Source organism: Marmota monax, unplaced genomic scaffold, assembly GCF_021218885.2.
Source record: "Marmota monax isolate L192 unplaced genomic scaffold, Marmota_monax_Labrador192_F-V1.1 WCK01_AAM20220418_F8-fsc00270, whole genome shotgun sequence".
In the NCBI taxonomy this organism is placed as follows: Eukaryota; Metazoa; Chordata; class Mammalia; order Rodentia; family Sciuridae; genus Marmota; species Marmota monax.
The window spans coordinates 500,207-523,839 of record NW_026692847.1 but is presented as its reverse complement, the minus strand read 5'-3'; the positions used below and the strand labels follow the sequence as shown (position 1 = coordinate 523,839).

General features: G+C 42.7%; 1 long non-coding RNA gene across 2 annotated transcripts; it reads left to right on the top strand.

The window, feature by feature from the left end:
* Nucleotides 1–1,915: 1,915 nt before the first annotated feature.
* LOC124095867 (uncharacterized) lies at nt 1,916–21,785 on the top strand. 2 transcript variants are annotated; one of them, XR_009227209.1, is made up of 5 exons: nt 1,916–2,085; nt 15,190–15,373; nt 16,969–18,927; nt 19,242–19,522; nt 21,085–21,785. It is a non-coding gene; the product is annotated as an uncharacterized LOC124095867 (long non-coding RNA). The 2 variants fall into 2 exon arrangements; XR_006852664.2 differs by having other exon boundaries at nt 15,190–18,927.
* Nucleotides 21,786–23,633: the final 1,848 nt, after the last annotated feature.

Here is a 23,633-nt window from a genome sequence, read left to right as displayed (position 1 = left end):
GGGCTAGGATTAGGGCTAGGGCTAATATCAGGTCTAGGGTAAGGGTTAGGCTTAGGGTAGGGGTCATATTTAGAGCTAGGATAATTATTAGGGTTAGGGTCAAGGTTAGGGTTTGTTTTAGGTTAGGATTTAGGTTACAGCTCGAATTAGCATTGGGGTTACAGTTAGGGTAATGATAAAATTTGGTTTAACGTTCAGGTTTGGTTTAGGGTGATTGATAGGGTTAGTGTTAGCAATAGGGTTAGAGTTAGTCTAAGGGTTATCATTAGGTTAAGGGTTATGGTTATGGTAATGGATTGGATTAGAGTTTAGGTTAGAATTACAGTTATGGTTAGGAATAGGTCTTGACTTATGGTTAGGGTTAGGTTTAGAACTAGGGTTACATTTAGGGTTATGGTTAGTGTAAGGGTTAGGTTTTGAGCTAGGGATAGTGCTAGGGAGAGGGTTAGTTTTAATGTAAGTTCTAAGGATAGGATTATGTTAGGGTTAGTATTACAGTTAGGGTTAAGGCTAGCACTAGCGTTATCATTAAGGTTAGGTTCAGGATTAGGGTAATGGATAGGGTTAGATATAGGGTTAGGGTTAGGGTTAGATTTTGGTTTAGAGTTAGGATTACAGCTATGGTTATACTTAGGTTTATGGTTAGGTTTAGGTTTGAGCTAAAGTTAGGGCTATACCAAATGTTAAATTTAGGGTTATGTCTAAGGTCAGTATTCCATTTAGGGTTAGGTTTAGAGTTAGGGTTTCGGCTAGGATTATCAATAAGTTTAGGATTAGGGTAATGTGTAGGCTTTGAGCTAGGGTTAGGACTAAGTTGAGGGCTAGGTTTAGGTTAGGGCTAAGGTTACAATTAGTGTTACACTTAGAGCTAGGTTTAGGCCTTGGATTAGCTCTATGTTTAGTGTTAGGTTTAGGCCTAGGGTAAGGGCTATGGGTAATGTAAGAACCAGGGTTATGATTAGGGCTTGTTTTAGTGTTTGACTTATGGCTGGGTCTAGAATTAGGTTTAGGATTTCATTAGGGTCAGGTTTAGAGCTACGTTTAGAGTTAAAGGCAGGATCAGTGATTGGGTTAGAGTTAAAGTTAGGGTTAAATCCAGATTTAGGACTATGTTTTTGTCTAAGGGTAGGGTTAGTGTTTGGGTTAGGTTAAGGGTTATTGTTAGGGCTATGGCTAGGTTTTTGTTTAGGTCTAGAGCTAGAGTTAGTTCTAGATTTTGAATTAGGTTTAGATCTAGGGATAATATTAAGGTTAGGTTTAGGTATAAGCTTTCCATTAGGGCTAGTGTTAGGGTTTGGTTTAGGGTTAGGGTCAGGTTTAGATCTCAGGTTTTTGTTATGGTCAGAATAAGGGTCAGGGTTAGGTTTAGGGTTTTGGATAGGGTTAGACCTAGAATGAGATCTAGCATTAGGACTATTACTAGGGTTAATACTTGTTTAGCCTAAAAATAAGGGATAGGTCTAAGGTTACCATTAGGGTTAGGGTTTTGCTTAAGGTAAGGGATAGGGTTAAACATAGGTTTAGGGCTAGGGTTAGGGTTATGGTTAGGTTAAAGCCTGGATTAGGGCTCATATTAGGGCTAGTTTTTGTGTGAGGTTTAAGGCTAGGGTTAGGGCAATGACAAATATAAAAACTAGTGTTACAATTAGGGTTAGTTTTGAAAGGTTAATAAAATAGGTACTTGTCACTCCGTTTTTCTGTATGCTTAACAAAACACTGTTGAAATCTTAAGAACTGTTTGCTAATCTTGTTCCCAGAATGGGCTGTCCCCAACTATGAACTGTTTGCTAATCTTGTTCCCAGAATGTGCTGTCCCCAACTGCCAAACTGCAGAATGTAACTTCCCTCCCTGCCCTCCCCAAGGGAAGTATATAAGCTCTGCTTAAGCTGTTCTCAGGGCTCTCTTTGCTCTATTCAAGTGAGCTCTGAGCCCCAGCATGCTGGATCCCCAATAAACCCTTTGCTGTTGCATGAGACAGTCTCTTGGTTGTCTCTTCCTCTGAAGCTCGCCCGACCTTTACATCTGGAGGCCCTAGCGAGATCTGGCAGCGGCAGACAAAAGACCCCCAACAGGCCCCTCTTGGGGTAAGTAAGGTGCCTCTTTCTGGTTTCTGCTTTCTGGTTTCTGCTTTCTGGTTTCTGGTTCCAGGTTTCAGGTTTCTGGTTCCAGGTTTCAGGTTTCTGGTTCCAGGTTTTAGGTTTCTAGTTCCAGGTTTCAGGTTTCTGGTTCCAGGTTTCAGGTTTCTGGTTCCAGGTTTCAGGTTTCAGATTTCAGGTTAGGGCTGGCAAAATGGCTGTTGGTGAAGAGTGTGAGCTCTCTCTCTGACAGTGGCTGACAGATGTGTCACAGAGCCACAGACCATGTCCCTGGGGGACGCCCCAGAGGACTCAGGAAATCAAGGAACAATAGTCTCCTCGACTCAGTGATATTTTGTTTCTGATTCGGTATTGCCAGCCCATCGGGTTTTGCTGGCTACTCAGTCCTGGTCTCAGTGTTGGACATCCATTGCCTGTCTTTATTGTCTTGTCTTATCTGTGTCATGTGACATTGCTTTCACTGTTTGTGCATCTTTCATTATGGGACAGAGCACTTCAACGCCTCTGTCCCTGACCCTTGATCACTGGACTGAAGTCCGCTTAAGGGCTCAGAATCTTTCTTTTTCAGTAAAACGTCGGACCTGGCATACTCTCTGTGCCTCAGAACGGCCCACCTTTGGAGTCAGATGGCTCCCAGGAGGATCTTTCTACTCCCCACTAATTCCTACGGTGAGGTTTAGGCTTAGGGTTAGGGTTAGATTTAGAGTTATGGTTATATCTAGGAATAGGTATAGGGCTAGGATTAGGGCTAAGGTTAGGGCTTGTGTTAGGGTTATGGTAACTGATAGGGTTAGAACTAGAAATAGGCTAGGGCAAAGGTTAGAGTTAGTTTTAGGCATAGGGTTAGTGGTAGGGATAGGGTTAGGGTTAAATTAGGGCTAGGATTAGCGCTAGGGTTAGTGTTAGGTTATGGCCTATGGTTAGGGCTAGAGTTAGGGTTAGTGTTAGGGTAAGGGTTAGGGTTAGAGTTAGAGGAAAGGATGGGGTTATAGCTAGATTCAGGGATAGGGCAAGGGTTAAAATTAGGTAGGGATAGGGTTAGGGTTCGGGTTAGGATTAAGGCTAGGTTTAGGGCAAGGATGAGGACTAGCGTTTGTGTTAGGTTTAAGGCTAGTATTAGGGCTAGGGCTAATGTCAGGTCTAGGTTTATGGTTAAGGTAAGTTTTAGGGTTAGGTTGTGGCTAGGTCTAGTGTAAGCGTTAGGTTTAGAATAAGAGTCAGGTTTAGAGCTAGGTGTTTTTATTTAGGGTCAGGGTCTGGGTATGGTTTGGTTTAGGTTAAGTTTTAGGGTTAAGGCTTGAATTAGTGTTAGTGTTAGGTTAGGGTTAGGGTAATGAATAGGGTTAGGTTTATGGTTCAGGTTAGGTTTAGAGTAATGGAAAAGGTTAGTGTTAGGGATAGTGTTAGTGTTAGGCCTAGGGTTAGCATTTATGTTAGGCTTATCTTTAGGGTAATGGATAGGGTTAGAGCTAAGATTAGGGCTAGGGTTAAGGTTAGGGTAAGGGCTAGGGTTAGGGTTAGGCCTAGGATTAGTGTTAGGGCTAGGTTTAGGATAACTGTTAGCATTTTAGCTAGCCTTAGGGCTAGAGCGAGGCTTAGAGTTTTGGTTAGGTCTAGGGTTACTGTTAGGGTTATAATTAGGACTAGGTTTAGTGCTAGGATAATGGCTAGGTTTTGTGTGAGGTTTATGGCTAGTGTTAGGGCTATGGGTAATATAAGACCCAGGGTTATGGTTATGGCTAGTTTTAGGGTTAGCGTTATGAATCAGTCTAGTTTAGGGTTAGGTTTTGGGTTAGGATAAGGTTTAGAGCTAGGGTTTGTGTTAGGGTAAGGGTCATTGTAAAGGTTAGGGTTAGGTTTAGAGTTAGGGCCACAATTAGGATTTCATTGGTTGTAGGGATAGGGTTAGTCTTTGTGTTAGGTTAAGGGTTTTTGTTAGGGCTAGTGCTAGGTTTTTGTTTAGGGCTAGGGCTAGATTTATGACTCTATTTAAGATTAGGTTTGGTCTAGTACTAGTGTTAGGGTTAGGTTTAGGTATAGTCTTACTTTTAGGGTTTGGTTTAGGTTTAGGGTCAGGTTTAGACCTAGGGTTAGTGTTAGGGTCAGAATAAGTGTCAGGGTTAGGGTTAGGGTTTGGGTTAGTGTTAGAGGTAGAATGAGGGCTAGGGTTAGAACTAGTAATAGAATTAGGATTTGGGGTAGGCTAAGGATTAGAGTTAGGACTAGGGTAACATTAGGGTGAGGCTTTGGCTTAGGGAAAGGGATAGGTTTAGAGGTAGGGTTAGGTTTAGGGCTAGGGTTGTTGTTAGGCTTAGGGTTAAACCTAGGGTTAGGACTCGAATTAGGGCTAGGATTTGTGTTCGCATTAGGGCTACAGCTAATGTAAGAGCTAGGTTTCTGATTAGAACTAGTTTTAAGGTTTGCATTAGGGCAATGTTTAGAGATAGGGTGAGTGTTAGGGTCAGAATCAGTGTCAGGGTTATTTCTAGGGTTAGGGTTAGGACTAAAATTAGGGCTAGATTTAGGGCTAGATGTAAATTTAGTGTTTAGTTTAAGTTAAGGGTTACGGTTATGGTTATGGCTCAGTTTTGTTTTAGGGCTAGAGTAGGGTAAGGGCTAGTGTTCCAATTAGCATTAAGGTTAGGGCTAGTGTTAGGGTGAGGTTTATGCTTAAATTTAGGGTTGGATCCAGGTTTAGGGCTAGGGTAAGTGATAGGGCTATGGTTGGGTCTAGGGATAGGCTAGGGTTTGGGTTATGGAAAGGGATAGGTTTAAAACTAGGGATAGGGCTTGGTTGAGAGTTAGAGTTAGTGTTAGGGCTAGGATTAGCACTAGGGTTAGTGTTATTTTTACGCCTAGGTTTAAGGCTAGTGTTAGGGATAGCATTAGGGTTAGGGTAAGGTATGATGTTACAGCTAAGTTTAGGGCTAGGGCAAGGGATAAAATTAGGGTTAGAGCTAGGATTAAGTTTATGGTTAGAATAAAGTCTAGGCTTAGAGCTCGGATAAGGGCTAGGGATAATCAAAGGTCTAGGATTATGGTTTGGGTTAGTTTTAGGGTTAGGTTTATGGCCAGGTCTATTGTAAGGGTTAGGTTGAGGATTGGTTCAGCTTTACAGCTAGGGTTATTATTAGTGTCAGAGTCAGAATTAGGGTATGGGTTAGGTTCAGGTTTAGGGTTAGGGCTCAAATTACCATTAGGGTTAGGGTAATGGATATGGTTAGGTTTAGGGTTCATGCTAAGTTTAGGTAGTGGATAGGGTTAGGGTTAGGGCTAAGAATATTGTTAGGGTTTTGTGGGCTATATTTCGGGATATGAAAAGGTTTATGTTTAGAGTTATTTTAAGTTATGTGTTCTAGCTAGGATTAGGGTTATGGTTAGGTGTAAAGCTATGTTTAGGGCTCAGATTAGGGCTAGGTTTTGGGTTAGGTTAGGGCTAGGGTTGGACTACAGCTAACATAAGATCTAGGTTTATGATTAGGGCTAGGTTTAGGGTTAGCATTAGGTCCAGGTCTAGTGTTATGGTCAGGTTTAGGTTTAGGGTAATGATTAGAGATATGGTTAGTGTTAGGGTCAGATTCAGGGTCAGTGATACTTTTAGGGTTAGAGATAGGACTTGAATTAGGGCTAGGGTTAAGGCTAGATGTAGGGTTAGGGTCTGTGTTAGGCTTAGGGTAAGAATTAGGGATAGGTTTAGTCTAATATATATATATATATATATATATATATATATATATATATATATATATATATATATATATATTAGGAATTAGGTCTAGGGTTACAATTAGGTGATGGTTAGGGTTAGGGTTATGGCTCAGTTTTGTTTTAGATCTAGGGCTAGGGTTAGGGCTAGTTTTAGGATTAGTGATAATGCTAGGGCTAGTAGTAGGATGAGATTTGGGCTTAGATTTAATGCTATGTTTAGATCTAGGTTTAGGGCTAGGGCTAGGGCTAGAGTTAGGGTTAATGTTAGGTCTAGTGTTAGGATTATGATAACAGAAAGGGTTACAACTAGAAATAGGGCAAGGCGAGAGTTAGAGTTAGTCTTATGGCTAGTGTTAGGGTTAGGTTTATGGTTATGGGTAAATTAGGGCTAGGATTAATGCTAGGGTTAGCGTTAGGGTTAGGCCTATGAAAGGGCTAGGATGAGGGTTTGTGTTAGGGCTAGAGCTAGGATTGGGTATAGGGCTAATGTCAGCTCTAGCATTGTGGTTAATGATAGTTTTAGGGTTAGATTATGGCTAGGTCTAATGTAACGGTTAGGATTAGGGTAAAGGTCTGGTTAAGAGTTAGATGTATTATTATGGTCAGAGTCAGGGTTAGAGATTGGTTTCAGTTAAGTTTTAGGATTAAGGCTCGAAATAGTATTAGGTTTTGGGCAATGGATCAGGTTATATTTAGAGTTCAAGTTAGGTTTAGAGTTTTGAATAGGGTTAGGGATAGCTATACAGTTAGGTTTAGTCCTATTGTTAGCATTTGGGTTAGGCTTATGTTTAGGGTAATGGATAGGATTACAGCTAGGTTTGGGGCTAGGTTTATGGTTAGGATTATGGCTAGAGTTAGAGTTAGGGTTAGGGTTAGATTTAGGTTAAGTTTAAGGTTGAGCAAGGTTTAGGGCTAGGGCAGGACTAGGGTTAGAGCAGGTCTAGGGTAAAGGTTATGGTTAGGGCTACGTTTAGCATTAGGGTTAGGATTAGGGTTATGGTAATGGATAAAGTTAAATCTAGGTTTTGGGCAATGATTACAGTTAAAATTAGGGTTAAAGTTATAGTTAGGTATAGGACTTTGTTAATGTTTAGGGTTAGGATTAGGGCTAGGTTTAGAGGTAGTGTTAGGGTTAGAGTCACTTTATTCAAATTTATTTTATACAATTCAAGATTCATCTTTGACTAACCTTACTGCGTTCCCCAGGTTTAAGTCTTTTGGTTCAACTGTTTGGTTTCAGGAACAGCTATTATTTTCATTTTACTTCATTTTGACCTATATGAGTAAATGGAAATAGACATGGAAATCAAACAGGGTTTATGCTAGGTGCTTGAAACTGCACATACACCCTCAATTCTCTGTGAGGACACTCTGGTATGTTCCTTTTGAGTCTAGGCCTAAGCTGAAGCATGCAAAAACAACTTTATCTGAGAGCCCATTAGGAGAAAGCAGGGAAATATGCATGCACTGAAATTCCTCCCATAAATATTTTGTCAGATTTGTTTGATACTGCATAGGATTCATCATTTAGCTTGCCCCACAAAGCTCTCCAAGTGTGGGACTCTTAGGATCAATGGTTCTTTAATCTGGTTAGGGTTAGTGTTAGGTTTAGGTTAAGGGCTAGGGTTAGATGTAGTGTTGGGGTGAGAGTTAGTTTTGTTCAAATTTCTTTGAAACTTGGAAGGAGTCATCTTTTTCCTAGCATTAATATGCTCCCCATGTTTGGGCCTTCTCATTTTAATGGTTCACTATCAGGAGCACTCTATATTTTAAGGTTTCACTTCATATTGACCTATATAGGTAAATAAAAATGGAGGTTGAAATCAAACCGGGTTGGTGCTAGCTGCTTATTACTTCAGACACTGAATCAGTTCTCTGAGGGCACCATGTTTGATCCTCCTAGGTTCAATGGTTCACTGTAAGGAACATTTTATATTTTAAAGTTTCAGTTCATTTTGTCCTATTATGGTAAATGGAAATGGAGCTGGAAATCAAACAGTTTTGGTGCTAGCTGCTTAAAACTTCACACTCCATCAATTTTCTGTGGGAAATCTATGGTTTGTTCTTGTGAAAGTAGGCCTAAGCTGATGCATCTAAAAACAACTTTAGTCTGAAAGTCCTTTAGGAGAAAACAGGGAAATTTGCATGTACTGAATTACTCCATCAATTGTTTGGTCAGATTTCTTTGATACTGTGCAGCTTTTATCCCTTAGCTTTCCCCACTAGGCTGCCTACGTTTGGAATTCTAAGGTCAAAGGTCCCATTAAAAAAGTTAGGGTTAAGGGAAGGGCTAGGGTTAGAGCTAGTTTAGGGTCAGAGTTAGTTTAATTCAAAATTATTTGATACTTGGAAGGATTTATCTATTAGCTAGATTTACTCTGTTCCCCAGGTTTAGGTCTTCTCGGTTCACATGTTTTCTGTCAGGAACATTTTGTATTTAAGATTTCACTTCATTTTGACCTATATGGGTAAGTTAATCATGGTAAAAATTAAATAGGATTTGTGCTAGCTGCTTGAAACTTCCACAATCCATCAGTTCTCTCTATGGACTCTGGTATGTTACTTATGAAAGTAGGCCTAAACTTAAGCACGCAAAAACAACTTTATCTGAGAGCCCTTTAGGAGAAAACAGGGAAATATGCATGTACTGAAATATCTCCCATTATTATTTGGTCATATTTGTTTGATGTTGCGTAGGATTCATCACTTAGCTTGCCCCACAAGGCTCCACAAGTGCGGGAATACTAGGATCACTGATTTTCTAATCACGTTAGGCTTAGGGTTAGGTTTAGGGTTAGGGCTAGGGCTAGGGTTAGAGGTAATGTTAGGGTGAGAGTTAGTTTTGTTCAAATTTCTTTAATACTGGGCAGGAGTCATCTTTTATCTAGCCTTAGTATGCTCCCAAGGTATGGTCTTCTCAATTAAATTGTTCACTATCATGAACACTTTTTATTTTAAGGTTTCACTTCATTTTGACCTATATGGGTAAATGGAAATGGAGGTTGAAATCAAACAAAAGGCATCCCTTCCCCAAACCTAATTGTAAACCTAATATTAAATTTGGCCTGTTTCTTAGGCCTAAGCCTAACACTAATCCTAGACTTATTCCTACCATTAATTTAGCCCTAACCCTAACCCTAACCCTAGCCCTAATAGTACCTCTAACTCTTGCCCTAGCCCTATTCCTAGTTCTAACCCTATCCCTTACCATAACCCAAATACCAGCCCTAACCTAAGCTCTAACACTAGCCATAGCCCTAATCCTAGAATTAACCATAACTCAAAATGTACCCCTAAGCCTAAACTCCCCCAACACTAGCAATAACACTAACGCTCATCGTAAAACTACCCTTAAATTTAGCCTTAGCCCCAAAACAAAGCCGAGCCATAGCACTAACCCTAACCCTTAACCTAAAGCAAATCCCAACACTACATTTAGCCCTAAGCCTACCCAAATTCGAGTCCTATCCCTAACCCTAAAAACTAACCCTGACCCTGACTCTGATATTACCATTAACCCTAGTTCAAAACATCACCCTAAATTTAAGCCTAATTATAAAACAAGACTTAGCCCAAAATAACCCTAAAACTCGACCTAATTGTAACCCTAGTTCTTACAGTAGCTGTATCCCTAACAAGAGCCTTAAGGTAACCCAAAACCTGGCCCTAATCGAAGACACAACCCTAGCTTTAACCCTAACTCTAATTCTAAACCTAGTCCTAAACCTTACCCTAAACCTAACCGTACCTTTAATCTTTGCACTAACCCTACATCAAACCTTAAACCCAGCCCTAACCCTAACCATAACCATAGCCCTAACCCTAGCTCTAACGCTATCCATTACCCTAACCCTAACCCTAAACCTAATGCTAACCCTCAGACTGACCCTAGCACTATCCATAACCCTAACCTATCCATTACCATAACCATAACCTCAACCCTAACCATAACCATATCATTACCCTAACTCTAACCTTAACCCTAATGCTAACTTGAGCTCTAATCCTAAACCTTAATGTAAACCAAACCCTAACTCTTACCCTGAGCATAATAATACCCCCACTTCTAAACGTGACCCTAACACTTATTTTAGCCCTTATACTATACCTAGCCATAAATCTATCCCAAACTATCCCTAAGCAAAACCCTATACCTGACATTAGCCCTAGCCCTAATGCTAGCCCTAATCTTAACACATACCTAGCCCTAACCCTAGGGCTAACACTAGCTTTAATCCTAACCCTACACTTAACCCTATCCCTAACCCTAATTTTAACCCTCACTTTAGCTCTAAACCTAGTTGTAACATCATAACTTACCCTAACCAAAACCTTACCCCTAACACAAGTTCTAACCCTATCCCTAATCATAAGCAAAACCCTAATCCTAATGGTAACCCTATACCTATCCCTAATCCTTAGCCTAATCAAAACCCTAACCCAATTAATAGTCCTAACCCTAGCCCTCATTCTAGCTCTAACCCTATCCCAAACCCTAACCCTAACCCTGAACCTTATTCTGATCATAACAGTAACCCAAGGTCTAAACCTGACCCTAACCCAAGACCAAACCCTAACACTATCCCTACCAGTAAACTTATATGTAAACCTGACCCTACCCCTAGCCCTAAACCTAAACCTAATCCTAAATCTAGCCTTAACTCTAGCCCTAGGCCTAAACAAAAACCTAGCCCTAGCTATAATAATAACCCTTAATCTAACACAAAGACTAACCCTACCCCTAGACATAGACCTAGTCCTAATTCTGGCTTTAACCTTAACTCTAACTCTAACCTGAACACTGACCCTGCATTTAACACTAAGCTATCTCTAATCCTGACCCTAACCAAAAACCTAACACTAACAGTAGACTTAGCCATAATGCTAACCCTACAAATAGCCCTAATAATAATCCTAGCTCTTACATTACCCAAAGCCCTAACCCTATGCCTTAACCTAACACAAAACCTAGAGCGAATCCTAGCCCTAAGTGTAACTTTAACTCTAACCCTAGACCTAATCCAACCCCAACCCTATCCTTAATCTAAACCTTACTCAATGCCTAACCCTTACCCTAAATATATACTTAGACCTATTCCTAACTCTAACCCTAACCCTAGCCCTAACCCTAAACTTAACCTTATCCCTAAACCTAGATCTAAACCTACCCATTACCATAACCCTAACCCCAAACATATTGATAACTCTAGCAATAACCCTAACCATATTCCTAACCAAAAAAAAAAAAAAAAACTAACCCTAAACCTAACTGTAAACCTAACACTCAATATAGCCCTAACCCTAGCTCAAACCCTAACACATAACATAAACCTAAACCTAACCATACCTTAACCTTAACCCTAAAACTAAATCTAACGCTAACCCTAATCATAAACCCAAACCTGCATCTAACCATATCGATTACCTTGCCCAAACCCTAACCCTAATCCTAGTCCTAATCCTAACCACAACCATAGCCCAAACCACAGCTCTAAATCTATCCATTATCCTAACCATAACCCTAAACATAATGCTAACTCTAGCCTTAACCCTAACACTACTTCTATCCCTTGCTCTAATTCTAACCTAAATCCTCAACCTAGCCCTAACACTTAATCAATCCCTACCCTTACCCTTAATCTAACAATAAGAAACCCCTAAGCCTAACCCTAACCCTGACCCTAGCTCTATTCCTAAACTTAACCCTAGCTCTAACCCCACCCCTTAACCTAACCCTAACCATAAACCTCATGATAACCCTAACCCTAACCCTAAAATACTCTAACCATAAGTGTAAACCTAACCCTAGACCTAACCATAAACCTAACCCTTGCCATAGTCCTAACTGTAGCTCAAACCCTAAAAGTTATGCTAAATCTAACATTAACTGTTTTTTCTAAACCTAAAACTAACCCTAACCCTAATCCGATATCTAAACCTGTTCATTACCCTAACCCTAATGATAACGCTAGCCCTAACCCTAATACTAACACTAACCCTAGACCTATCCCTCAACCTAACCCTAGACTTAGCACAAATCCTATCTCAAACCCTAACCAGTACCCTAAACCTAACCCTAACCATAGATTTAACCCTAACCCTAACCCAAACTCTACCCTAATCCTAAACATAACCCTAGCTCTAAACCTAGTTCTAACCCTATCCATTACCCTAATGATAACTATAAACCTAATGCTAACCCTAGGCCTAACCCTAACCCTATTTATGAACCTAAACCTAACCTGAACCCTAAACCTAACCTGAAGCCTAAAACTAACACTACCATTACCATAATCCTAACTGTAATACTAGCAGTAATGTGAGCCCTAACTCTAAACCTCAACCTAACCCAAAACCTGACCCTGACCATTATAATACCCCTAGGTCTATACCTGCACCTTACTCTAAACCTAACTCTGACCATAAACATAGCCATAAACCTTACCTGAAAACTATCCCTAACGATAACCCTAGACCTGATATTAGCCCTAGCCCTAATTCTTGCCATAAACCTAACACAAACCCTAGCCCTCATCCTAGTCCTAAACCTAGCCTTGATCCTAACCCGAACCCTAACTCTAGCCCTATTCCTAATTTTAACCCTTTCCCTATTTCTGAACCTAGATATAACCCCATCCCTTCCCCTAAATCTAACCCTAACCCTAACAATAGACTTAACACTTACACTAATCCTAGATCTGATCCTAGCCCTAATTTAACAGTAACCCTAACCCTATCACTAGCACTAAGACTAACTCTGTCTCCCTAGCCCTATTCCTAGTTCTAACCCTGTCCCTTACCATAACCCTAACGCTTGCTCTAACCTCAGCCTTAAACTTAGCCCTACTACTAACCCTAGATCTAACCATAACTCTAAATCTAACCCCAACACTAAGTGTAAACCTCCCAGTGAAACTAGCCCTAACACTAGAACTAATCCTAAATCTAACCATAACCTAGTCCTAGCCTTAATCAAAACTGAGCCACAGCCCTAACTGTAACCCTTAACCTAAACCAAAACCTAACCCTACACCTATTCCTAACCAAGCCCTAATTCCAGTCATGCTCTAACCCTAAAACTAACCTTGACACTGACTCTGACCCTAACACTAACTCTAGCTCTCAGATCACCCTAAAAATATACCTAACCTTAAAACTAGACCTAGCCCTAACCCTAACCCTAAAAGTAACCCTACTTCTTACATTAGTGTTAGCCCTAATCATAACCCTACTTCTTACATTAGTGTTCGCCCTAATCCTAGCCCTAGCCTAACCCAATACCTAGCCCCAATTTGAGTTCCATGCTTTGTTTTAACCCTAAACCTAACCCTGGCCCTAACCATTACCCTAAAACTAATTCTAACACTAAAACTTGCCCTAAACCTAAACCTCACCCTAGCCTTAATCCTAACCATAATCCTAGCCCTAACCCTAGCTCTAACCATATCCATTCCCTAACCATAACCCTAACCCTAATGCTAACCCTAGGATAGCCGTAACCCTATATCTAACCCTAACTTTATCCATTACCCTAAACCTAAACTGAACCCTAAACCTAACCATATCCATTACCCTAATCATAACCCTAACCCTAATGCTAAACATCTCTAAACATCACCCTAACACAAAATTAACTCTAACACTAGACCTAGCCTTAAAACTAATATTAAAACTAGCATTATTCATAACCCTAGTCAGTACATTAGTAGTTGTCCTAAACTTAGCCCTAACTCTAACAAAAATCCTACCCCTAATCCGAGCTCTAACACCAGCTTTAACCCTAATCTTAACCCTAACACTAGCCCTAAACCTAACCCTAACCCTAGCTCTAACCTAACCCTTACCCTAAGCCAAACCCCAACCCAAATGCTAACCATAGTCCAAACCCTAATCCTCAGCCTAACTTAAACACTAACTCTATTACTAGTCTTAACCCTAGCCCTCATTCTAGCTTTAATCCTAAGCTTGGCTCTCATCTGATCCTAACAGTAACCCCAGGTATAAACCTGACCCTAAACCTAAACCAAACCCTAACACTAGACCTACCAGTAATGTTATACCTTTACTTAAGCCTGACACTAGACCTAGACCCAATGATAATCCTAAATATAGCTACAACTCTAGCCCTAGACCTAAACAAAAACCTAGCACTAGCCCTAACAATAACGCTTAACCTAAACCAAACACTTACCCTATCCATAGACCTAAACCTATTCCTAATTCTGGCTCTAACCCTAACCCTAATCCTATCCCAAACACTGACCCTGATTCTAACACTAAAACTAGCTTTAAACCTGACTAACACTGATTTAAACCTGATTCTAACACTAAACCTAGAGTTAAACTAGACCTAGACATAACCCTAACCCTAAAACTAGTCCTAAACACAACCCTAGCTCTTTTATTACCCATAGTACTAACCATAGCCCTAAACCTAACACAAAACCTAGCAATTCTATCTCTCAAACCATCTGCTCCTCCTCCTCACAATTCTATCTCTCAAACCCTCTGCTCCTCCCTGAGTCTCAGGATTTGACTCTACTGGACTCTCCTCCCCCTCCTTATCTCCTGCCCTCGTCCCCCAACCCCCAACACCCTCTAAGTGAGCACAATCATGGCACAATCATGAGCCACTTGTCAAAAGAAACTAACTTTATTTTTAGAACCACACACGCCAAACAAAACAGCCTCTCAGGAAAAACCCTCAGAGCCCCAACTGCCACCACCAGCTTTCCACAAGCCTCTCTCTCCAACCCCAGCCTCTCTCTCCACCTCCCACAATCCTCCTGCTCTTGAGGCCGATTGGCTGGGTCACATGGGTGGAGCCAAAAAAGTCCCCCAATGAGCAGCTCCGTGGTCTGAAAGGGCAGGGAAACAGCCCAATGAGCATCACCACAGAGGAGCCAATCAGCTGGATGTTGTTGGGGCCGCTGTGAGACAATCATCAGCCGGCAGCTGGAGTTTGCTGGCAGCTGGAAGTTTGCTGGGGCCCCTTTGGCTGTGGCTCTCAACACCCCAAAACCCTCTAAGTGATTCCCCTGCTGCTGACTCAGCCTCTCCACAATTGGAGGAGGCTGAGCTGGCCCAGCGCCCTCCAGATGACTTCCCCGTGTCACACACAGCCCCTCCTCCCCTGGAGGAAGCTGGCCCGGCTAAAGGAACTCACGGCGGCGAATGATTAAAAACCCTGAAGCCCCCGTGATACTCCCCCTCCGTACTTATGGGCCAATGATAGACGATGGCCATGGAGGAGAAATGCAAACCTACCAGTATTGGCCTTTGTCCTCTTCAGACCTATATAACTGGAAAAATAACAATCCCCCTTTTTCCGAGGACCCCACCCATCTCACAGGTCTGATTGAGTCATTGATGTTTTCACACCAGCCTACTTGGGATGACTGCCAACAACTCCTAGGCACTCTCTTCATGACAGAGGAACAAGAGAGAATCCTCCTGGAAGCTAGAAAAAATATCCTGGGACCAGATGGGCGACCGACACAACTTCCCAACATAATCGAAGCCGACTTCCCCTTGAACCGACCCAACTGGGACACCAACACCTTTGAAGGTAGGGAGCATCTGTCCACTTATCGCCGGGCTCTAATAGTGGGTCTCTGAGAGGCCACTAGGCGACCAACTAATTTGGCCAAGGTAAGAGAGATTATTCAATGGCCTGATGAATCTCCCTCTATGTTTCTAGAGAGAATTATGGAGGCATATAGGAGATATACTCCTTTTGATCCTCAGGCAGAGGATCAAAAGGCATCTGTCATGATGGCCTTTATTGGGCAAGCTGCCCTGGATATTAAAAGAAAGTTACAATGCTTAGATGGATTACAAGACATGACTTTGAGAGATTTGGTCAGAGAAGCCAAGAAGGTATACTATAAGAGAGAAACTGAGGAAGATAAAGAACAAAGGAGGGAGAAAGAAAAGGAGCAAAGGGAGGATGAGAGAAGCAAAAGACAGACTAAGGCATTGACTAAGGTCCTGGTCACAACAACAAATAGGCCAGAAATTAAGAAACAGGGAGACAGGAAGGGATACCTGGGCCCATGCCAGAGGCCACCTCTGGCCTCAGACCAATGTGCCTACTGTAAAGTAAAAGGACATTGGGCCAAAGAGTGCCCTAGAAAGAGACAGCCACACCAGCCAGCCATTCTAACTCTGGAGGATGACTAGGAAAGTCGGGGCTCGGATCCCCTCCCCGAGATCAGGGTAACTTTTGAAGTGGAGGAGACCCCAGTAAACTTTGAGGTGGATACAGGGGAAGTATACTCAGCCCTTAAGGCCCCATTGGGCCCTCTATCAAATAAAAGGTCTCTAGTTCAAGGGGCTAACGGCAGTAAATATCGGGCTTGGACAACTAAGAGGACCGTGGACCTGGGGAAAGGAAAAGTCCATCACTCCTTCATAGTGATCCCAGAATGTCCGGCCCCATTGACGGGCAGAGATCTGCTCACCAAGCTCCGGGCCAAAATAACTTTTAACCCTGAAGGCCCCCAATTGGAATTTCTAAATCCTTCAGTAAAAACTCCTATAGTCACGGCTTTAACTATGTCAGTAGAATATGACTATCAACTCTTTACACCCCCCAAGGCTGATCAAACAGGCAAGCTACCCCAGAAATGGATAACAGATTACAAAGATGCCTGGGCAGAAACTGCTGGGTTAGGCCTAGCCATGAAACAACCTCCAATAACAGTGGAGTTAAAAATCTCAGCCTCCCCAATTAATGTCAAACAATATCCTCTGAGCAAAGAAGCTAAAGATGGGATAAGGCCCCATATTCAGAATTATCTGGCCTTAGGGGTCCTAAGGCCCTGTCAATCAGCCTGGAACACTCCCCTGCTACCACTAAAAAAGCCAGGATCCGGGGACTATTGCCCCGTACAAGACCTAAGAGAGATCAACAACAGGGTGCAGGACATTCACCCCACAGTACCTAATCCGTACAATAGCTCAGTACTCTGAGCCCTGAGTGAAAATGGTATACTGTTCTGGACTTAAAAGATGCTTTCTTTTGCTTGCCTCTGCATAAATATAGTTAGTTGCTGTTTGCTTTCGAGTGGGTAGACCCAGAAACCGGAACATCTGGTCAACTAACTTGGACTAGTTAGTTGAACTAGGGGTTCAAAAACTCCCCCACTCTCTTTGATGAAGCCCTCCACAGAGATCTCAACAACTTCAGAAGTACGCACCCCAAAGTCACCCTGCTTCAATATGTGGATGACCTGCTACTGGCAGCTGACACCAAGGAAAACTGTGAGTCTGGGATCCAAGCACTATTATCCGAGCTTGCTCAACTCGGGTATAGAGCTTCTGCCAAAAAGGCCCAAATTTGCCAGCAAGAAGTAATCTTCCTGGGCTATTCCCTCAGGGGCGGTAAATGATGGCTCACTGAGCCCAGAAAACAAACTGTTGTGCAAATACCACCTCCATCTAACAGGAGGCAACTCAGAGAGTTTCTTGGGACTGCTGGCTTTTGCAGGTTATGGATACCTGGGTTTGCATCCTTAGCTGCTCCTTTGTACCCGCTGTTAAAGGGAGATGCCCAATTCCAATGGACCCCTGAGCACCAGCAAGCTTTTGATAACATCAAGAGGGTGCTGCTATCTGCTCTGGCCTTAGCACTCCCAGATGTAGAAAAGCCCTTTACTCTCTACATTGAGGAAAAGAAAGGAATAGCACGAGGAGTGCTCACTCAGACTCTAGGACCCTGGAAAAGGCCTATAGCCTACTTGTCTAAAAAGCTGGACCCAGTGGCTGGTGGATGTCCCCATTGCCTAAAAGCTATAGCAGCGGTGGCCCTACTAATCAAGGATGCTGATAAGTTAACGCTGGGGCAGAAGCTAACCATTATAGCCCCCCATGCCCTAGAGAGTATCATCCACCAGCCACCAGACAGATGGCTATCAAACTCTAGAATAACACACTATCAGAGCCTGTTGCTTGACAAGGACAGAATAATGCTGGGACCCCCCGCCCCGCTTAACCCAGCTACACTACTACCTGAACAATCATCAGGACCCTTCACTCATGACTGTCAACATATACTGGCAGAATAAACCAGTATACGGGATTTAAAGGATCAGCCACTGCCCCACCCTGAGGTCATATGTTTTACTGATGGCAGTAGCTTTCTCCAGGACGGTAAGCAGCGAGCTGGGGCAGCAATAGGAACTAAAGTCATCTGGTCCTCTAGCCTCCCGGAGGGAACATCAGCTCAAAAGGCAGAGCTGATCACCCTAACGAAGGCATTAGAGCTAGCGGCAGGCAAAAAGGCCACTATATACACAGATAGCCGCTATACCTTCGCTACCGCTCATATACACGGGGATATCTAGCAGCAAAGGGGACTATTAACCTCAGCGGGAAAGGAAATAAAAAACAGAGATGAGATCCTCCGCCTCCTCTCAGCAGTGCAAAGCCCTAGAGAACTAGCTATAGTGCACTGTCCAGGACACCAGAAAGGAAACGATCCCATAGCGGTCGGGAACAGGAGGGCAGATGAAGAGGCTAAATTGGCAGCCCTAAACAGAGTAACCATGTTAACACTTTCCACACCGGAGGAACATAAGTCAGGAGATTTGACTATGTCGGAGCACCCCGACAACTTAACATCTAAGGACACTGACACTGAACTCCTCGATTTCACTGAGCCCAGCCTGCAATTTCAGAAAGCCCTACACTACGTTAAAAATGTACATCAACTCACTCACCTTGGTTCAAAGAAACTGCAGGCATTCCTGAAGGATCAAGAACAGAGTTTTCCACTAACCGACTCACAGCGAAAGGAAATATCTGAACGGGTAACAAAAGCCTGTCGGGTCTGTCAATTGGTTAATGCTTACCCTTCCAAGCTTCCTGCAGGAAAGCGCCTATGAGGAACCAGACAGGACAATTCTGGGAAGTGGACTTTACTGAAATTAAGCCAGCAAGGTATGGACTTAAATATCTCCTAATCTTTGTAGATACATTTTCAGGATGGATTGAAGCCTTCCCCACAAAAAAAAAGAAACGGTGCAAATGGTGGTCAAAAAGATCCTGGAAGATATTTTTCCAAGATACGGCCTGCCTAAGGTAATAGGATCTGATAATGGACCGGCGTTCATGGCCCAGGTAAGTCAGGGGTTAGCCAGGACCCTGGGGATTAATTGGAAGTTACATTGTGCTTATAGACCCCAAAGCTCAGGACAGGTAGAAAGAATGAATAGAACCATTAAAGAGACCTTAACGAAATTAAGCTTAGAGACCGGCATAAAAGATTGGACTATGCTCCTGCCTTATGCACTGTTTCGTGCAAGAAATACTCCCTCTGTTTCTTTGTGTAACCTCACCCCCTATGAAATTCTCTATGGTGCCCCTCCTCCAGTAAGGGACCTAACCCCAACTCTAAGACCTAACGATTCTTTTCACACCCCCTTGCTTGACAGACTTAAAGCTCTTGAAAGAACCCAGCGATACCTGTGGAAACAGCTGGCCACTGCCTACCAACCTGGGGACAAAGGGACTCCACACTGATATCAAGTGGGAGACTTCGTCTACATAAGACGACACCAGGTGTCATCCCTGGAACCCCGCTGGAAAGAACCATACCAGGTGCTACTTATAACACCTACAGTGGTAAAGGTAGACGGAATCACTTCCTGGATCCATGCCTCTCATCTCAAGCCTGCGCCCTGTCCAGACTCTGGCTGGAAATTGGAAAAGACTGGTAACACTCTCAAATTGTGTATTTGCCATGTGGATAGGGCTATAGACTCTCCCCTTGACCACCAGTAGTCCTAACATTCATCAGCCCATTCAGCAGCGATGGCTGATCACAAATCCTACTGGACAGGAAGTATGGTCTATCTCACATACAGCCCCCTTAGGGACCTGGTGGCCATCTCTCCTCCCAGACATTTGTCAGTTGGCTATGGGTCTTTCCTATTGGGATATCCCTGATGAAGAGGATCCCACTAAAATTTCATTAAATCCCTTCCGTACCATAGATAATGGAAACAAACATTATGGATGTAGAGACACGCAAGCCAGATGTAGGTTGACTAGCCTAGATTACTATGTTTGCCCGGTGGACTATTGAAGCCGCAAACAGTCACAGCTGTGTGGGGGAAAAGCCAACATCTTCTGTAAGTCATGGGGATGTGAGCATACAGGGGCTGTCTGGTGGAACCCAAACTCCCCTGATAGTCTGATTCGGGTAGGAAGAAATAATACTAAGTTAAGTCCCAAACAATGTCTCCCATTTAAATGGCACCCCCAAACAGGGACTTCTGGATTAGCTGACCCTACTCCATGAGACACAAGTAGCCTATGTAACCCCCTAAATATAACCTTCACCTCCAAAGGAAGAAACCGAAATATCTGGACATGGCTTTCAGGAAAAACCTATGGAATGCAATTTTACACCATAGGATATGATTTTGCCTTTGGTTCACTATCCGGTTTGAAAGAAAAGAAATTCCCTTTACCATAGTGCCCAATCCCCTTAAGCCAGAAATTAGGCCTCATAGACCTCCAGAACCTAAATCTACTAGGGTCCCTTCCCATACTTCTCAAGTTTCACCTTCCTTTACTTCCCCAATCCAGAGTGAAGTCAACCCCTCCCCCTGGGGGCTAATTGAAGGAGCCTTTGCTGTACTGAATTCCACGCAACCAGACATCACTCAGTCTTGTTGGCTCTGTCTCTCAGCTGCTCCTCCTTACTATGAAGGGATAGCAATTGACGGGACTTATGCAGTAAAAGCGCAGAGTTCCTCCTGTAATTGGGGTGAAAATGCTAAGTTAACCCTCCCAGAAGTAACTGGGGCAGGCTTATGTATAGGGTCCCCACCTAAAAGTAAACAACACTTATGTACCCAGATAAAAAATAAAAAAAAAATAGCACCATACAGGGTTTCCTTACCCCTGAAAATGGAACCTGGTGGGCATGTGACACAGGATTAACTCCTTGCATTTCAGCCCAGGTATTTAACAGCTCTGTAAATTATTGTGTAATGGTGCAGATGTTTCCCAGAGTGCTCTATCATGACGCAGGTTCATTTGAAGATCAAATAGGGAGGCATACAACCCGGTTCCGCCGGGAACCTGTATCCCTAAATTTAGCCATCCTATTAGGAATGGGAGTTGCTGCAGGGGTGGGCACAGGAACCACTGCCCTGGTCCGTGGGACACAACAAATGACCCAATTAGAAACAGCAATGGACCAAAACTTAAAGATATTAGAAACCTCTATCACAGCTTTGCAGGAATCTTTAACCTCTCTCTCTGAAGTTGTTTTACAGAACAGGCGAGGGTGGAACCTCCTCTTCATGAGAGAAGAGGGCCTTTGTGCTGCATTGAGGGAAGAATGTTGTTTTTATGCCGACCATACTGGAGTTGTAAAAGAATCTATGAGTAAATTAAGAAGACGCCTTGAAGAGCGTCAGCGAGAGAGAGAAGCCCAAAAAGGGTGGTATGAGTCTTGGTTCACACAGTCCCCCTGGTTAACCATGCTTTTATCAGCCCTGGCTGGTCCATTAATAATCCTCATATTATTGCTAACTGTAGGACCTTGCTTGCTCAACCATGTAGTTTCCTTTCTCCAAGCTCAAAGTGGACAAGTTTAACTTATGGTAATCAGACAACAATATACCCCACTAGCAGACATAGAATGTGACACCCCCCAATGATCACTTTTATGATTAAAAGTAGCCAGAAGAAGAAGTGGGGAATGAAAGGTTAATAAAATAGGTACTTGCCACTCCGTTTTTCTATATGCTTAACAAAACACTGTTGAAATCTTAAGAACTGTTTGCTAATCTTGTTCCCAGAATGGGCTGTCCCCAACTGCCAAACTGCAGAATGTAACTTCCCTCCATGCCCTCTCCAAGGAAAGTATATAAGTTCTGCTTAAGCTGTTCTCAGGGCTCTCTTTGCTCTATTCAAGTGAGCTCTGAGCCCCAGCATGCTGTATCCCCAATAAACCCTTTTCTGTTGCATGAGACACTCTCTTGGTGGTCTCTTCCTCCGACGCTCACCCGACCTTTACAGTTTTAGGGTTAGGGGTAGGGGTAGGTCAGTGTTAGGGTTAGGTTTAAAGTTAGATTGATATTTATAGCTAGAGATAGTGTTAGGATATGAGTCAGGTCAGGGTTAGGTTTACAGTTAGGGTTATGACTCGAATTAGGGCTAGGTTTACTGTTAGGATTTGGTTTAAGTTCAGGGTTCTGTTTAGAGCTAGGGTGAGTGTTAGGATATGAGTCAGGGTCAGGGTTATTTTTAAGTTTAGGATTAGGACTTGAATTAGGGCTATGGTTAGTTCTAGGTGGAGTGCTAGTGTTTGGTTTAAGGTAAGGTTAGTGTTAGGCCTGTTGCTCAGTTTTGTTTTAGTGCTATGGTTAGAGTTAGGGCTAGTTTTATGATTAGCTGTAGGGTTAGGGCTAGGGTTATGGTTTGGGTTAGAATTAATGCTGGGTTCAACACTAGGATTAGGGCTAGGTTTTGTGTTAAGTTTAGGGCAAGAATTAGGGTTAGGGCTCATGTCAGGTCTAGGTTTACAGTTAGGGATAGTCTTAGGTTTAGGTTTATGGCTAGGTCAAATTTAAGTGTTATGTTTAGAAAAAGGGTCAGGTTTAGAGCTAGGCGTATTATTAGGGTCATGGTCAGGCTTCAGGTTTGATCTAGGATAAGGTATAGGTTAAGGGCTCGAATTAGCCTTAAGGTTAGAATTAGGGTAAAGGTAATGGATAGGTTTAGGATTAGGGTTCAGGTTAGGTTTAGAATAATGGATATGGTTTTGGTTTCTGATAGGTTTAGGGTTAGACCTAGGGTTAGCATTAGCGTTATGGTATCATTAGGGTAATTTCTAGGGTTAGATCTAGGGTTAGGGCTAGAGTTATGGTTAGGATTAGAGCTAGAGTTAGGGTTAGGGTCAGAGTTAGGGCGAGGGTTAGATTTAGGATTATGTTTCGGGAATGTTTTAGGGTTTGAGCTAGGGTTAGTCCTAGGGTAAGGTTAGTGCTAGGGTTATGGTCATGGTTAGTGGTAGGGTTAGTGTTAGGGTTAGGGCTATGGTTATCATTAGGGTTAGGGTAATAGGTTTGGATGTCAGGTTCGAGTTAGGGATAAGTTTAGGTTAGCGTTAGGGTTAGGTTTAGGGTTAGAGTTAGGGTATGAGATAGCTTAGGATTAGGATTAGGGTTAGTTTCACTGTTAGTTCTAGGGTTAGGTTTATGTTTAGGTTTAGGGTATGTTTAGCTTTAGGTCTAGTGTTATCATTAGGTTTAAGTTTAGGGTTAGGGTAATGTGTAGGATTCGAGCTAGGGTTATGGCTTGGGTTCAGTTTAGGATTAGGGCTAGGGTTAGGGTTAGGGTTTGGGTTATCCTAAGGGATAGAGTTAGAACTAGGGCTAGGGCAAGAGTTTGAGTTAGTCTTAGGATTAGGGTTTGGTAGGTTTAGGGTTAGGGCTTTTTGGGGCTGGGATTAGAGCTAGGGTTAGTATTAAGGCTAAGCCTAGGTTTAGGGCTATGTTTAGGGTTATGTCTATGGTTAGGCCTGATGTTAAAGCTAGGTTTAGAACTAGGGCAAGGGTTAAAATTAGGGTTAGGTTTAGAATTAAATCTAAGTTTAGGAGTAGGATTAGGGCTAGGGTTTGTGTTAGGGTTTGGGCTTCATTAGTGCTAGGGCTAATGTCAAGTCTAGGATTATGGTTAGAGATAGTTTCAGGGTTAGGATTATGGCTAGGTATAGTGTAAGGGTTGGGTTAAGATTTAGGGTAAGGTTTAGAGCTAGGGGCATTATTTAGTGTTAGCTTTATTTATATGGCTATTGTAAGGTACAG